This window comes from Triticum aestivum, chromosome 2B (genome assembly GCF_018294505.1).
Source record: "Triticum aestivum cultivar Chinese Spring chromosome 2B, IWGSC CS RefSeq v2.1, whole genome shotgun sequence".
NCBI lineage: Eukaryota > Viridiplantae > Streptophyta > Magnoliopsida > Poales > Poaceae > Triticum > Triticum aestivum.
The window spans coordinates 52,780,064-52,794,910 of record NC_057798.1 but is presented as its reverse complement, the minus strand read 5'-3'; the positions used below and the strand labels follow the sequence as shown (position 1 = coordinate 52,794,910).

At 43.6% G+C, this 14,847-nt stretch overlaps 1 pseudogene; it reads left to right on the top strand.

Moving 5' to 3' along the window:
• Positions 1-6,574: 6,574 nt before the first annotated feature.
• LOC123038929 (protein IRON-RELATED TRANSCRIPTION FACTOR 3-like) lies at positions 6,575-7,560 on the top strand (annotated as a pseudogene).
• Positions 7,561-14,847: the final 7,287 nt, after the last annotated feature.

The following is a 14,847-nucleotide window of genomic DNA, read 5'->3' as shown; positions in this document are numbered from 1 at the left end:
ACGTGATTCACTTGATGTATGTTTTGGTGATCAACTTGCGGGTTCAGTGACCTTGTGAACTTATGCATAGGGGTTGGCACACGTTTTCGTCTTGACTCTCCGGTAGAAACTTTGGGGAACTCTTTGAAGTACTTTGTGTCGGTTCAATAGATGAATCAGAGATTGTGTGATGCATATCGTATAATCATGCCCACGGATACTTGAGGTGATAATGGAGTATCTAGGTGACATTAGGGGTTTGGTTGATTTGTGTCTTAAGGTGTTATTCTAGTATGAACTCTATGATAGATTGAACGGAAAGAATAGCTTCATGTTATTTTACTACGGACTCTTGAATATCAAAAAGGATAACTTTGAGGTGGTTCCGTACCCTACCATAATCTCTTTGTTTGTTCTCGGCTATTAGTTGCTTTTGAGTGACTCTTTGTTGCATATTGAGGGATAGTTATATGATCCAGTTATGTTATTATTGTTGAGAGAACTTGCACTAGTGAAAGTATGAACCTTAGGCCTTGTTTCCTACCATTGCAATACCGTTTACACTCACTTTTATCATTAGTTATCTTGCTGTTTTTATAATTTCAGATTACAAATACCTTTATCTACCATCCATATTGCACTTGTATCACCATCTCTTCACCGAACTAGTGCACCTATACAATTTACCATTGTATTGGGTGTGTTGGGGACACAAGAGACTCTTTATTATTTGGTTGCAGAGTTGTTTGAGAGAGACCATCTTCATCCTACGCCTCCTACAGATTGATAAACCTTAGGTCATCCACTTGAGGGAAATTTGCTAATGTCCTACAAACCTCTGCACTTGGAGGCCCAATAACATCTACAAGAAAAGTGTTGTGTAGTAGACATCAAGCTCTTTTCTGGCGCCGTTGCCGGGGAGGTGAGTGCTTGAAGGTATATCTTTAGATCTTGCAATCGAATCTTTTCGTTTCTTGTTTTATCACTAGTTTAGTCTATAAAAGAAAAATACAAAAAAATTGAATTGAGTTTGTCTCATACGCTTCATCTTTTTAATATCTTTCGTGAGAATGATGGTAAGGAAAATTGTGCTCAAGTGCTAGAAGAAGAAATCTATAAAATGTTTGGCACTAAATCTTTGAATAAGGAGCATGATTGCAATGTTATTAGTATGAATTCCTTGAATACCCATGATGCTAATGATATGCAAAGCCACAAGCTTGGGGATGCTATGTTTGATGAAGATGATATGTTTAGTCCCCCAAGTTTTGATGAGAATATTTATTGTGATGAAAGCATGCCTCCTATTTGTGATAATTATATTGATGAAAGTGGGTTTGGAAGAGTGTCAACTTTAGGAAGTAATGATCCCACTATTTTGGAGGGTGTTGAATCTTATTGTGATAATTATGAAAGTGGATTTGGAGAGGTCATGACCTTTATTTAGTGATGAATCCACTATTTCGGAAGAGGTTCTAATTGATTATGAGAACAAAGTTGCTATCTATGATGATTATTGTGATGACTTGTATGCTATTAAGAATAATGATAACCATGAAACTTGTCATCATGATTTTAGTTTTCAATTGGATTATGTCTCACATGATAGTTATTTTGTTGAGTTTGCTCCCACTACTATTGATGAGAATAAATTTGCTTATGTGGAGAGTAATAAAAATTCTATGCTTGTAGATCATGAAAAGAATGCTTTATGTGCTGGTTATATTGTTGAATTCATTCATGATGCTACTGAAAATTATTATGAGGGAGAAACATATGCTTGTAGGAATTGCAAATTTAGAACGACGATGCTTATCAAGAATGTAGGGTGACGAGCTCGTATGCCGTCTTGCCGAGTAGCTTGTGAAGATACAAGTGATTTGTTGCATGGCAATCTGTCTCAACCGCTTCTGCTCAAAAGTGCTTCGGCGTCTTGTACTCATCAATCATCGTTCTCGCCATTTCGATGAGCGTCCGGTTCTTCCTCTCAACAATTCCATTTTGTTGAAGTGTGTACGTAGCCGAGAACTCATGTGAAATTCTTTTTTCGTCAAGAAAGGTGTCCACATTTGCGTTCTTGAACTCCGTTCCGTTGTCGCTGCGAACCTTCTTGATCTTCACTTTAAATTGATTTTAGGCCTTCCTAGCGAAGTTTTTGAAGATCTTTTGGACCTGTGATTTATCATAAAGAAAGAACACCCACGTAAATCTTGAAAAATCATCAACTATAACAAGACCAAATGAGTTTCCACCGAGACTTTTGTAAGCGTTGGGACCAAAGAGATCCATGTGAAGTAGCTCGAGCGGTCTCCGTGTGGTCATGATGTTCTTCACGGGATGGCTTCCTCCAACCTGTTTACCTGCTTGACAAGCACTGCAAAGTCTATCCTTATCAAATATGACATCTTTAACTCCAAGGATATGATCACCTTTAATAAGCTTGTCAAGGTTTCACATGCCCACATGACCTAACCGTCTATGCCACAACCAACCTTTAGAAGATTTAGCAATTAAGCAAGTTTTAGGTTGAACCTTTTTAGTGAAATCAACAATGTAAAGATCACCTTTGCGCATACCGGTAAAGACCATTTTATGATTATCTCTTCGAAACACTTGGCAATCTACTTCAGTAAACAGGACATTGAAACCGAAATCAGCAAGTCTAGATGCTGAAAGTAAATTGTAGCCAAGAGATTCAACGAGCATGATATTTTGTATGGAGCTATCATGTGAGATGGCCACCTTACCGAGGCCAACCACCTTACCCTTTGAGTTATCACCGAAAGTGACATACTTTCAAGGGCCATTGTTTTCAGCAAGCTCACCAAACTTATCTTTATCTCCGGTCATGTGATCGGTACATCCACTATCAAGGACCCATTCCTTTCCTCCTGCCATGTATCCCCGAAGATTTGCCATAAGACCAAAATGTCTCATTGCATCATCAAGATCAAAGTCACCATCATCATCCTCATCATAGTATCCATGTTCAACATCGTCATGTGGTGGATCAATTCCTAGAGAGGGTGATTCGTTAGACAAATGATTTTGACAATAGTCATCTTTATGAATTCTAATAGCTTCGGAGATAATATCACTAATAATTCCAACCCCTCCTTTGGCACGCATAAGATTTGTAAGCTCAAATAGACAATCACCAAACTTAGGATCATTGGAATTCACTTACTCAAGGCAATAGACTTATGGAGAATTTCATCTAGATTTTGCAAGGAATAATTTAGAAATCGTTCCTCAAGAAATTTCCATATGGTGTAGGCACATTCAAGAGTAGGCAAGCAACCAATCAAGTTTCCAGGCAAGCCTCTACTGATAAGATTAACAGTTCTAAGATTGCGAATCATGTTAATGGACTCATCAAGGGTAGGATGGATAGGATCAACATGAGGTGCACAAGGACTAGTAATGTACTTGTTCAAATGATATTCATTGAAAATCACAAGCATCTCATTTTTTCACTCATGAAAATACTCTCCATCAAGTATAGGCACTCTATGTCTAAGACTCCCCAAAGTAGACTCATCCATCTTCTTCCAATGGTGATTAAACCAAAGCAATGGAGACCAAAGCTCTGATACCAATTGAAAGGATCGAGAAGAGGGGTCTAGAGGGGGGTGAATAGACACTCAACACATAAAGTTGGTAGTTTTTAATTTCTTTAAGTTGGAGTGGAGTTTTGGCACAAGTTTAACCATTCACAATGCAAATCAAGCAAGCATGCAAAGAGTATATGAGCAGCGGAAAGTAAAGCATGCAACTTGCAAGAAAGTAAGGGAATGGGATTGGAGTGTGCAAACGCAATTTGGAGATACTGAGATTTTTTATCCATGGTTCCGATAGGTGGTGCTATCGTACATCCACGTTGATGGAGACTTCAACCCATGAAGGGTAATAGTTGCGCGAGTCCACGGAGGGCTCCACCCACGAAGGGTCCACGAAGAAGCAACCTTGTCTATCCCACCATTGTCGTCGCCCACGAAGGACTTGCCTCACTCGGGTAGATCTTCACGAAGTAGGCGATCTCCTTGCCCTTACAAACTCCTTGGTTCAACTCCACAATCTTGACGGAGGCTCCCAAGTGACACCTAACCAACCTAGGATACACCACTCTCCAAAAGGTAATAGATGGTGTGTTGATGATGAACTCCTTGCTCTTGTGCTTCAAATGATATTCTCCCCAACACTCAACTCTCTCTCAAAGGATTTGGATTTGGTGGAAATAATATTTGAGTGGAAAGCAACTTGGGGAAGGCTAGAGATCAAGATTTATGTGGTAGGAATGGAATATCTTGATCTCAACACAAGTGTAGGTGGTTCCCTCTTAGAAAATGGATAGTGGAAGTGTAGGCATGTTCTGATGGCTCTCTCCATGAATTAAGAGTGGGTGGAGGGGTATATATAGCCTCCACACAAAATCTAACCGTTACACACAACTTACCAAACTCGGTGGGACCGAATCGTTAAACTCGGTCAGACTGATTTAGTTCATAATGTGACCGTTAGGCATTTCGATGGGACCAACATGTCAACTCGGTGGGACCGATATCATTAGGATTAGGGCATAACGTAATCTCGGCGAGACCGATTACACAAACTCGGTGAGACCAATTTTGGTAATAAGCTAACCAGAGAGTTGGTCAGGCAAACTCGATGGGACCGATTTGCTCATCTCGGTTGGACCGAAACATTATGAAAGGGAAACAGAGAGTTTGCATTGCAATCTCGGTGTGACTGGTCGGTTCATCACGGCTAGACCGAAACGTTACAAAAGGAAACAGAGAGATTACAATCCCATATCGGTGAGACCGAAAAGACTAGGGTTTCTGGCAGTGGCTATGTCAATTGAACTCGGTGGCGCCGGATAGAAAGATTTGGTAGGGCCGAGTTTGACTTTTGGTTTGGGACATATGTGTATGTGAGAAAGTGGTTGAGGGTTTTGGAGCATATCACTAAGCACTTTGAGCAAGCAAGCCATTAAGCAACACCTCACCCCCTCTTAATAGTATCGGCTTTCCTATGGACTCAATGTGATATTGGATCACTAAAAGTAAAATGTAGAGTCTTGTTCTTTGAGCTTGAGCCAATCCTTTTGTCCTTAGCATCTTGAAGGGGTTCCACATCCTCTAGTCCATGTCACTCCATTGTTGAACTTATCTGAAACATACTAGGTAAAAGTATTAGTCCAACAAGAGATATGTTGACATTAATTACCAAAATCATCCAGGGAGCACTTGTGCTTTCAGATTGCTTACTTCACCCTGTTGTCCTATGGACTCCGTGGAAATATCGTAACGACATTTGTTTCAACCATGTTCCCTGGCTTGGGATGCAGATTCTGTCGAGAAAGACTGCTTCTATGCTGGACGTTGGGTGGTTCGATGCTCTGGCCCTGTCAAAGAAAGGGTGATGCACTTGGTGACAAAGCTGGAGCAGGTAGCGCGAGCCCCCCCCCCCCTTGCTATGTCTGGACCGTGGGTAGGCCTTCTGAAGTGCTCGGAGGTGCTGCACAACCGTGCTACTGATTGAGATCAGATGTTCCCTTGAGCTCTGCATGATGTATTCTCGTCTCGTCTCTGATCTCTTTCTCTGCTGGCTGGAGTATCTTCGGGTCTAGTTTATTTCTCTTTAGTAGTTGCCGTAGTTTCATTTGAGGCTCGGACTGATCTTTGCTGGGGCAGCGTGTGTGCTGTGTATCCCCCGCGTGCTTGTAACATGATGGTGGACCTGTGTGGTTTCGTTTGTACAATACAAATGGAGCCGGGGCTTTCGAGAGCCCCTTTCCTCTAAAAAAACTATTGAAATCTTTGTTCATGTTGTGGCAAGATGGATGTAATAGTACCTAGCCTATTCAAACAACGATTCACCAACGGGAGGTGGTCTTCTGACTCCCCAACGCATGCCTTCAATGCCAATGTCCACTAGAAAGACAAAGATTAGTGGGGTGGTGAGACGTTACTGCTATCGCTGGAGGCAACCGGAACCTCCAACCTTCAACTTTTTGGTTCACTCCAATATCTCACACACTATTATAAATATAGATAAATATATACTCCAACTTCTTAATTCTCATTGGCAATAGAATTGAGAACGGGTTCAATGTGGAGAAGCGCTCAGTATTTATAGTACTAGGATTACTAGTGCAACTATATGTCATATGCTTTAGATGAACCTAACTAACTTCATCATGCATATCAGGACAGTCATATGAATTCTATGTGGTTGTTTGGAATGTTACAATTGAGCGTGGGCATGAGAATCTGCATGTCGTTGTTCTCATCCATGTCCCTTCGGGTGAATAGTGGGGTTCAGTATGTGTCATGCATTTCCCTAGTAAATCCTAATGTATATATTCCTTTTTTGATAAAGGATCCTAATGTATATATGTTTATGCTGATAGAAACATGGATAAACTAACCATCTGTCAAGCTTCAGCTCCGACATTAACTTGCTGTGTAAAGCAGCCTAAGAGGGACTGTGAATTAATGTGTATTACCTGCTTTTATAACCATCTTACTATATTTCTGATATCAGTCAAGTCTGTTACTCAATCAAACAACATTTTATTCCGATCAATCGAATGCAACATCATTTTGCAGAAGCACACAGGCAGAGCAATGGGAAAGCATGTATATTGACTGACACCACTCAAATACTTCGACATCTGCTTACGCAATTAGAGTCTCTCCGAATGGAGAATAGCACCCTGCAGAATGAATCTTATTATGTAACTCGTTTCTAGCTAGAATTATCTTTCCTTCCTTGCAGTTTCCTTGTTAGGAAAAGAAACAAAAACAGTGTTACGGACTTGATGGTTTCGAATAAGTATCTGACCCTATGGACTGCAAATTATTTCATTTATGCATACGCTAACTTTTTTCCGACGAAATGCATACGATAACTAGGAAAGAATCATGCCAAAATCATCATTCCAGAATTTTTTTTATATTGTGGCACTGCATTTTATCACATGATACCTACATAACTGAGCAGTTGGTTCATTCTTTCCACAGACAGGTTACAGTGGAGAAGAATGAGCTGCAGGATGGGAACAGTGCGCTCTGCAATTCTGGAGCTACAAAAATGATATGATGATATGGGTCGCGGGCAACCCAGGTTGGGGCCATGGTACCGCTGGATCGCCTCACCCTGTTTCTCACACCGGCGGCACAGTTTTTCCAGCACAGCCACCGACCGTCACAAGCACAACATTCGCCTTTCAGCAGCCAACAGTCATGCAACACTCTTATGCAGCACCGTACCACCACGGGAACTTAAGCTCTTCCCAGACAAGGCGCCCGATATCGAATGCCTTGAACCATCACAAGACCACCCGTCCCCAACCATTACCATGTTGCCCGACCGTAGACAAGGTACCGAACAGTCAGCCTTGTGGCCGGTGAGGCGGGGCCTCCCGAGGACGGAGGATGAACAATGTAGCAGTAGTAGTAGTTCTATCTTCGATAGAGATTGAGTAGATCAAGAAGATTCTCTTTGAGCGCACTGAATGTACACAGTTAAGCATGTACATGTAAATACCAGAGTCCATCATGGACCTGGGAGTGTTTTCCGTTTTTCTTTTTGAAACTCAGGATCTGGCCAAGAGTTAATTTATTCTAGTTTTGACCATGTGTGTGTGACATGGTGATATCTTGAACTACGTATTAATTCTGTGACACATTTCGACCACATCTTGCACCACTAAATCTACAAAAAAAACACATTTTAGCAATTGAGGAGGTTTAACAACAGATAAGCAATGTGGCGCTTGTTCTGTTGCATCATCAATTGATGGTTAATGCATTTTTTGATAAAGGGTATTTTTATTGATTCATAATGTAGCTTCGAGGGATACAATAATAATGAATACACACTTAGCCTTTGCATAACTAGCATGCGCGCGCGCGCGCACAGAGAGAGAGAGAGAATGATCATGCCAGCAAAATGCAAAGTCATGCAAGACCAAAGCTATGCCTGGATGGAGAGAGAGAAAATAAAACCGAAACAATGAAAACAACAATTGACGAAATATAACAGTGACCATCATTGCCAACCATTTCTTGACAACGCAAAGACTATGAGAAGGGTTCTCCAAAATCACCGTCTCCAGGAAGGGAACGACGTACATGCACTGGTGGAAAAAGGGCCTTTGGTCGCGGTTCGCAACTGCCATTAGTCGCGGTTGCGCAACCGCGACCGAACGGGCGCGACTAAAGGCCCCCCCCCCTTTAGTCGTGGTTGCTTAAGAACCGCGACTAAAGGCCCGTCCACGTGGGCGCCAGGTGGCCGTCGGGGCGGAGGACCTTTAGTCGCGGTTCTTCTGGCCAACCGCGACTAAAGGCCGCCGCAGGTTTAGGGTTTTAGCCCCCCCCCCCTTAAACCTGTTTTCTGTTTAATTTGTATTGTTTTATTTCTTTTGTGCTTTATTTTAATTTTGAAGGAGTTTGATATATTCTACGGTACTACATACATGCATATGAATGTACAATTTCAAATAAATTTGAAACTAGAACCAAAAAGAATTCAAGAGGAATATACAATATATATTCAATATCATCGGATGACCATATACAATTTTGAACAAGTTTCCATACATGATTTAATGCATATAAAGTTCTACGTCCTCGTAATAATGTTCTCCTTTAGGATGGAGGACTTCCCTGCTGAACCATCCAGCTAGTTCCTCTTGAAGTGGTCGGAAGCGAGCTTCTGGACTAAGCATCCACCGGAGGTTATTCCTCTGAGCATTGGTATCACTCGGAACCCGCTCAGAGGTGTATCTCCGGATCATCTCACAGACATAGTATCCACATAGATTGGTCTCTGGTGGCTGAATATCCCCAGCATTCTTAGCCTTTAACATTTTGAATTCTAGCTCTTTTTTGAATTCACCGACCTTTGTATCTACGAACCGTCTCCAAACCCTACGAGGCAAAGAAAATTAAATGAACAAGAGAGTTATTAATTAGTTACTTGATATTAGGAAATGAACGAAATAGGCCGATCGATATAGAGCGCAAATGAATGAAAATAATTACTTCTGCAGCATTCTTCTCATGCCGCCCCAAAGCTTTGGATCCATATTCACAGAGTCGTGGACGAGACATTCTGAGGTGTTAACTTTAATTACTAGCAGAATCCAGTGGAACCTGCGGACACGATACATGCACAGTACGTCATGCATAACTCATCGATTAGCCGGCCACATACCATGCATGGAGTAAACAAAAGAGAATGTGCTCAAGACAGAAACACTCACTCAAAATGGTAAGGAAATAGAATATCACTTTTGAGTTCCTGCTTTGTAAGAAACTGCCACAGGTCTGCCTCCACGTCGGCGGGGTAACGCTCCAACACATGTCCATTAACGATGTGTGGGTCAATGAACCCAACATCATGGATGTTCCTTACTCTGCATTCCTTCATCTTCATTCTGCATGTATAATAGCGGACACAACAATATAGTTAGGACATATATATAGTGCAGGCAATATGAACGAGATGGGGTAGAAATTAATAAATCACTTACAGAACGTAGCAACTGATGATAGATTTATCGAGCTCGCGCAGATTGAAAAGCTGGAGCAATTCACTCAGTTCAATTTATACATAGTAATGTTTGAAGTGATGCTCATGTCTAACTTCCGCATAAATATATTCTTTGGCGTTTTTATTTTTTATGTAACCCTTGTACCATTTCAGCAGACCTTTCATTTGTGGAGGTAGATCCTTTTCCTGCGCAGGCTCGACGAGAGGCCCATTCTTGACATATGTAATTACTACCTCCTTCACTGGCGCCTCATCAAGGCCTAACAGTTCACGAAGAGTAATACCTAAGTTGGCCGCTTGTTCTCTGGCACTCGTTACAGTCAATCCCTGTGCTGCCGCAGCTTGTATGATCTCGGGGGCATCCGGACAGAAGGCTTCCACTATAAGCGGGGCAATCGATTGTTTACTTTGTTCCCCGAGCTGGGCAACTTGTTTCCCGCTTTTTTTACTTTCGGCCTTCTCCCGCTCTTTGTTCTCCTTGAACATGAGTGCCTGCCTGCGAAGTTCACGTGCATAGTCGTTAGGCAGATTCTTCGCGGCTTGGGACGGTGTGCTCAAAAATGACTTAGCCCACTTCTTTTGCTCATCAGAAAATACTGGCTTGGGCTCGGGCTCTCTTTTCTTCTTGCAGTCCGCCTTCCATTTCTCCAAATCAGCAGCCGCGGCCGCGTCGACTTCCTCGGCACTACGTTCCCAAGGCCTTGTGGGGAGAGGCTTCAGTGATGGCTCCGGTACCTTTGTGGTCTTAGGTACATAAGGGTCCGGGTTAATAATCCAGGACTGCTTCTGCTTCTTTGCCGGAGGTGGATTGGGGGGCGGCGTCTGATCACCCGCCGGACGAGGACTGGGGGGCGGCGGCTGATCACCCGCCGGACGTTGTGGACTGGGGGGCGGCGTCGGCTGACGTGACGGAGGTGTAGGTGAACCGCCACCACCACCACCACCACCACCACCGCCACCGCCACCACCACCATCGTAGGGGGGTGGACTTGTTGTCCTTGGCGCCTCGCCTGGAAACTTGATAAACTTCTTTTGCCATAGAATGAAATGGCGCTTGACATCTCCAAGTCTTTTCTCCCCTTCAGGTGTAGCAATGTCAATCTCCAGGTCCTCAAACCCTTGGACTATGTCCTCCACCGTGACACGAGCATAGCCATCTTGAATGGGGTTGTTGTGGTGGAGTGCTCCAGGTAAACATGGTAAAGCACTGCCGATGGCTACCTTCATGGACATGTTCCCGATAGGATAATACAGATGACATTCTTTCATCTCCTTTATATCGTCCACGGGGTAGCGAGGAGGCTCCGGTGAAGTAATTTCGACCACCAGAGGCTCCGGTGCAGTAATTTCGACCACCAGAGGCTCCGGTGCAGTAATTTCGATCGTCGGTGCATCTGCACCAGCCGGTGGGGCCTCCGTGGAAGCCACGCTGCTTCTCCGCTGCTGGCTTCCGAGATCCGCTGGATGATCTTCATGCTGCACCCGAGCTGCATCTCTTTCGGCTACTAGTACACTCATGGTTTTCTTCATCACATCCATTTCCGATGCCAATCGCGCCACAACATCTGCTTCCCGATCCATCTTTCTCTTACGGCTTCTGTAACCGTACGGGTCATCGTTCTGGGGGAACCCTATTTTCCACGGAATGTGCCCCATGCCTCGTACACGTCCTCCGTGTTCAGGATTCCCGAGGGCTTTTGTCAGCGCGTCGTTCTCTCTGTTGAACTTGATCTTCCCCTGTTGAGCATCCCTCATTGCGTTAATAAGGGCTTGGGTGGGTTTAATTAATTTGCCCCGGTAAACACACTCCCCTGTCTCCGGGTTCAGCGTTCCCCCATGCCCGTACCACCAGCTTTTGGCCCTTGGGTCCCATCCCTCCGTACCTGGACGGATTCCTCGCGCCCTCAGCTCGTTCTCCATCTTCTCCAACCTAGGCACCCAAATGCGATACCCTCCTGGCCCCATAACATGATTGTACTCCTTCTTAGCCGCATTTTCCTTATTTTTTTTCGATATTTGAATGAACTGCTCCGATTTCTTTTGCTTCACAAATTCTGGCCAATCATGTTTCAGTTTCTCATATTGTCCTTTGAAATCCGGAGTCTTGTTCTGCTTGACAAAGTCATGGGCTAGATTTTGCTTGAATTTCCGGAATGCGTCGACCATCTTATGAAGAGCGAACTGTTTGACTAGCCTCCTCCTCTCCTTGTTTTCCTCAATCTTGTTACCCTCCTCATCGAATTTGTTGTATTCCGGAGGTAGAACGAAATGTTCCATAAGCTTCTTGAAGCAATCTTTTTTTGTTCTCTTATCGACAAAAGTGAAACCATCAATTCGTGCCTTCTTTGGCTCATTCCACTCCTGGACGGTGATCGAGACGTTGTCTCTAACAATGGCTCCGCATTGGCTGACAAACTTGGTGGCGTTCTTGCGGGGCTCCAGCGGCCTGCCGGTTGCACTGTCGACAACCTCGATGGTGCATGTTTCTCCTTGTTTCATCGTCTTGGTTGCGCCACGCTTTGACGACGTACTCGATTGTTTCGACGATCCGGCCGAGGGCTAAAATAAGAAAGAGTCGCGCGCGTTAGTACACACATATTTATTCAAATCAGTTAGTTTGTATCACCAGAGGCTCAATGTATATATATACCTCGGCGCCGGAGGTGGTTGCTACTTCCATTTGAAGATCGTCGTTTATCGACGTTTGTTCGGCATCATCTTGCTGACGGCGCCCTTCATCTTCACCGTCAAGGTTCAGATAAGAAGAGATATCATCTTCTTCTTCTCCGGTCGGCACATATAGAATATCGCCGTTTATGATGCCGAACATATGTGCTTCACCGTCCGGATCATAGTTGTCCATAATCGGGTCAGCTCTATCGTCCGCCATTATGTCAGTCCTGAAAACATGTAGTAAAAACAAATTAATTAAGTGAAGAAGGGGGGCGGTGGCGGTGGCGGTGGCGAAAGGGCGGTGGCAAAAGGAGGGGGCGAGGAAGGGGTGGGAGAGGGTGTCGCGGTAGAGCGCGAGACGGGGCGGCAGACGACGGCGTCACGGAGAGGGGAGGCGAGGACAACACATTTATAACCCTCGCCGTCCCCTCTCGATCCCTAAAAAAACACCGCGCGCATCGCCGCCCCCCTCGCCGCCCCTCTCCGTATATACGTTTTTTTGTTAATTATCAAATTTTACGGTTTTTTTTGTTAATTATCAAGTTTTAAGTTATTTACCGTTTTTGTTAAACTAAGTTATTTACCGTTTTTGTTAATTATCAAATTTTATCGTTTTTTTTGTTAATTAACTAGTTAAAAAATTCTCTCTCTCTCTCTCTCTTCTCTCTCTCTCTCTCTCTGCTCTATCTGCTCTCTCTCTCTCTGCTCTCTCTCTCTCTCTCGATCATCGCTCTTTCTCTCTGCTCTCTCTGCTCTCTCTCTCTGCTCTCTCTCTCTCTCTCTCTCTCTCGATCAACGCCGGCGTTGAGGGCGGCGAGGCCGGCCGCCGACGTTGAGGGCAGCGAGGCGGCGCGGTGGTGGGCGAGGGAGGCCGGCGGGCGGCGTACTAGGGCGAAAGGGGGCGGCGGGCGCCGTACGTGGGCGAGAGGGGGCGGCGGGCGATGGCGGGCGGCGTCGAGGGCGCGGGCGACGGCGGGCGGCGTCGAGGGCGAGGTCGACGGCGGGCGGCGTCGAGGGCGAGGGCGGCAGGCCTTCGGCGCGGCAGAGAACGAGCGGAGAAATGGAGGCGACGGGTCGGGCGGTTGTATTTATAGCCCCCCCTTTAGTCGCGGTTGGGGAGGCGACCCGCGACTAAAGGGCCTTTAGTCGCGGTTGGGGAGGCGACCCGCGACTAAAGGAGAACCTTTAGTCGCGGTCGGGGAGGCGACCCGCGACTAAAGGGTAACCTTTAGTCGCGGTTGGGGAGGCGACCCGCGACTAAAGGACTTTTTTGGCGGGTTTTTCGTTCCCGCGCGCAACCACCTTTAGTCGCGGTTGGGCAGGCCAACCGCGACTAAAGGTATTTTCCAAATACTTTTTCTTTTTCAAAATCTTAAAAATACAAATAATATATCAAAAATTAAGAAAATAAAACTAATTCAATTCAATATGTTAAAAATACAAATAATATATCATAAAATTAAGAAAAATAGAACTAATTCAATTCAATATGTTAAAAATACAAATAATATATCAAAAAATTCAGAAAAAAAAACTAATTCAATTCAAAATGTTAAAAATACAAATAATATATCAAAAAATTCAGAAAAATAAAACTAATTCAATTCAAATTCTAAAAATACAAATAATATATCAAAAAATTCAGAAAAATAAAACTAATTCAATTCAAAATTCTAAAAATACAAATAATATATCAAAAAATTAAGAAAAATAAAACTAATTCAATTCAAAATGTTAAAATACAAATAATATATCAAAAAATTCAGAAAAATAAAACTAATTCAATTCAAAATGTTAAAAATACAAATAATATATCAAAAAATTCAGAAAAATAAAACTAATTCTATTCAAAATAATATACCAGAGGCCGGTCGTCGGCTATGGTGGTACGGCCGGACTCTGCAGAGCGTCATGGACTACATCACTCCAAATTTCATGTATCATTCGAAAATGGACACCAAACACATCACGGGTAATATAATTCACGTGATCCATTCAACAAAGTTTGGTACAATAAATTATTACACATCACGGGTAATATAATTCGCAGCGTCTCCGTGCATCAGCAATGGTCCGACCAAGATCATCAACGGGATCATCACGTGCCTCTTCTTCACCTTCCCCTTCACCTTCAGCATCCTCCATGAAAGTATCACCGAAATGAGCAAGATAGCTTTCATCAATGAAATCATCCCCTTCTTCATCTTCTTCCATTATAACCCCTCTTTCTCCATGCTTGGTCCAACAATTATAGCTTGGCATGAAACCGTGCCGAAGCAGATGCATGTGAACATCTCTTGAGGAAGAGTAACCCTTCTGATTCTTACAGATAACACATGGACAAATAACAAAACCCCCCTACTTGTTCGCATTAGCCACTACGAGGAAATCTTTCAAACCCGTAGTGAACTCGCCGGAGAGTCGGTTACCGTACATCCATTGCCGATTCATCTGCATTATTATAATATAAAATATATAATTAACCATCATGCATTTGTTAAACTAACTAGCTACAAACAATATAAATTAAACAATGAACTGCACACATGCATATTTTATCAATGACACATCAAAGGTTCATCAAGTTGCTAACCTCGATCGAGGAGTGTGGCTCCAACACTTCATGTCATG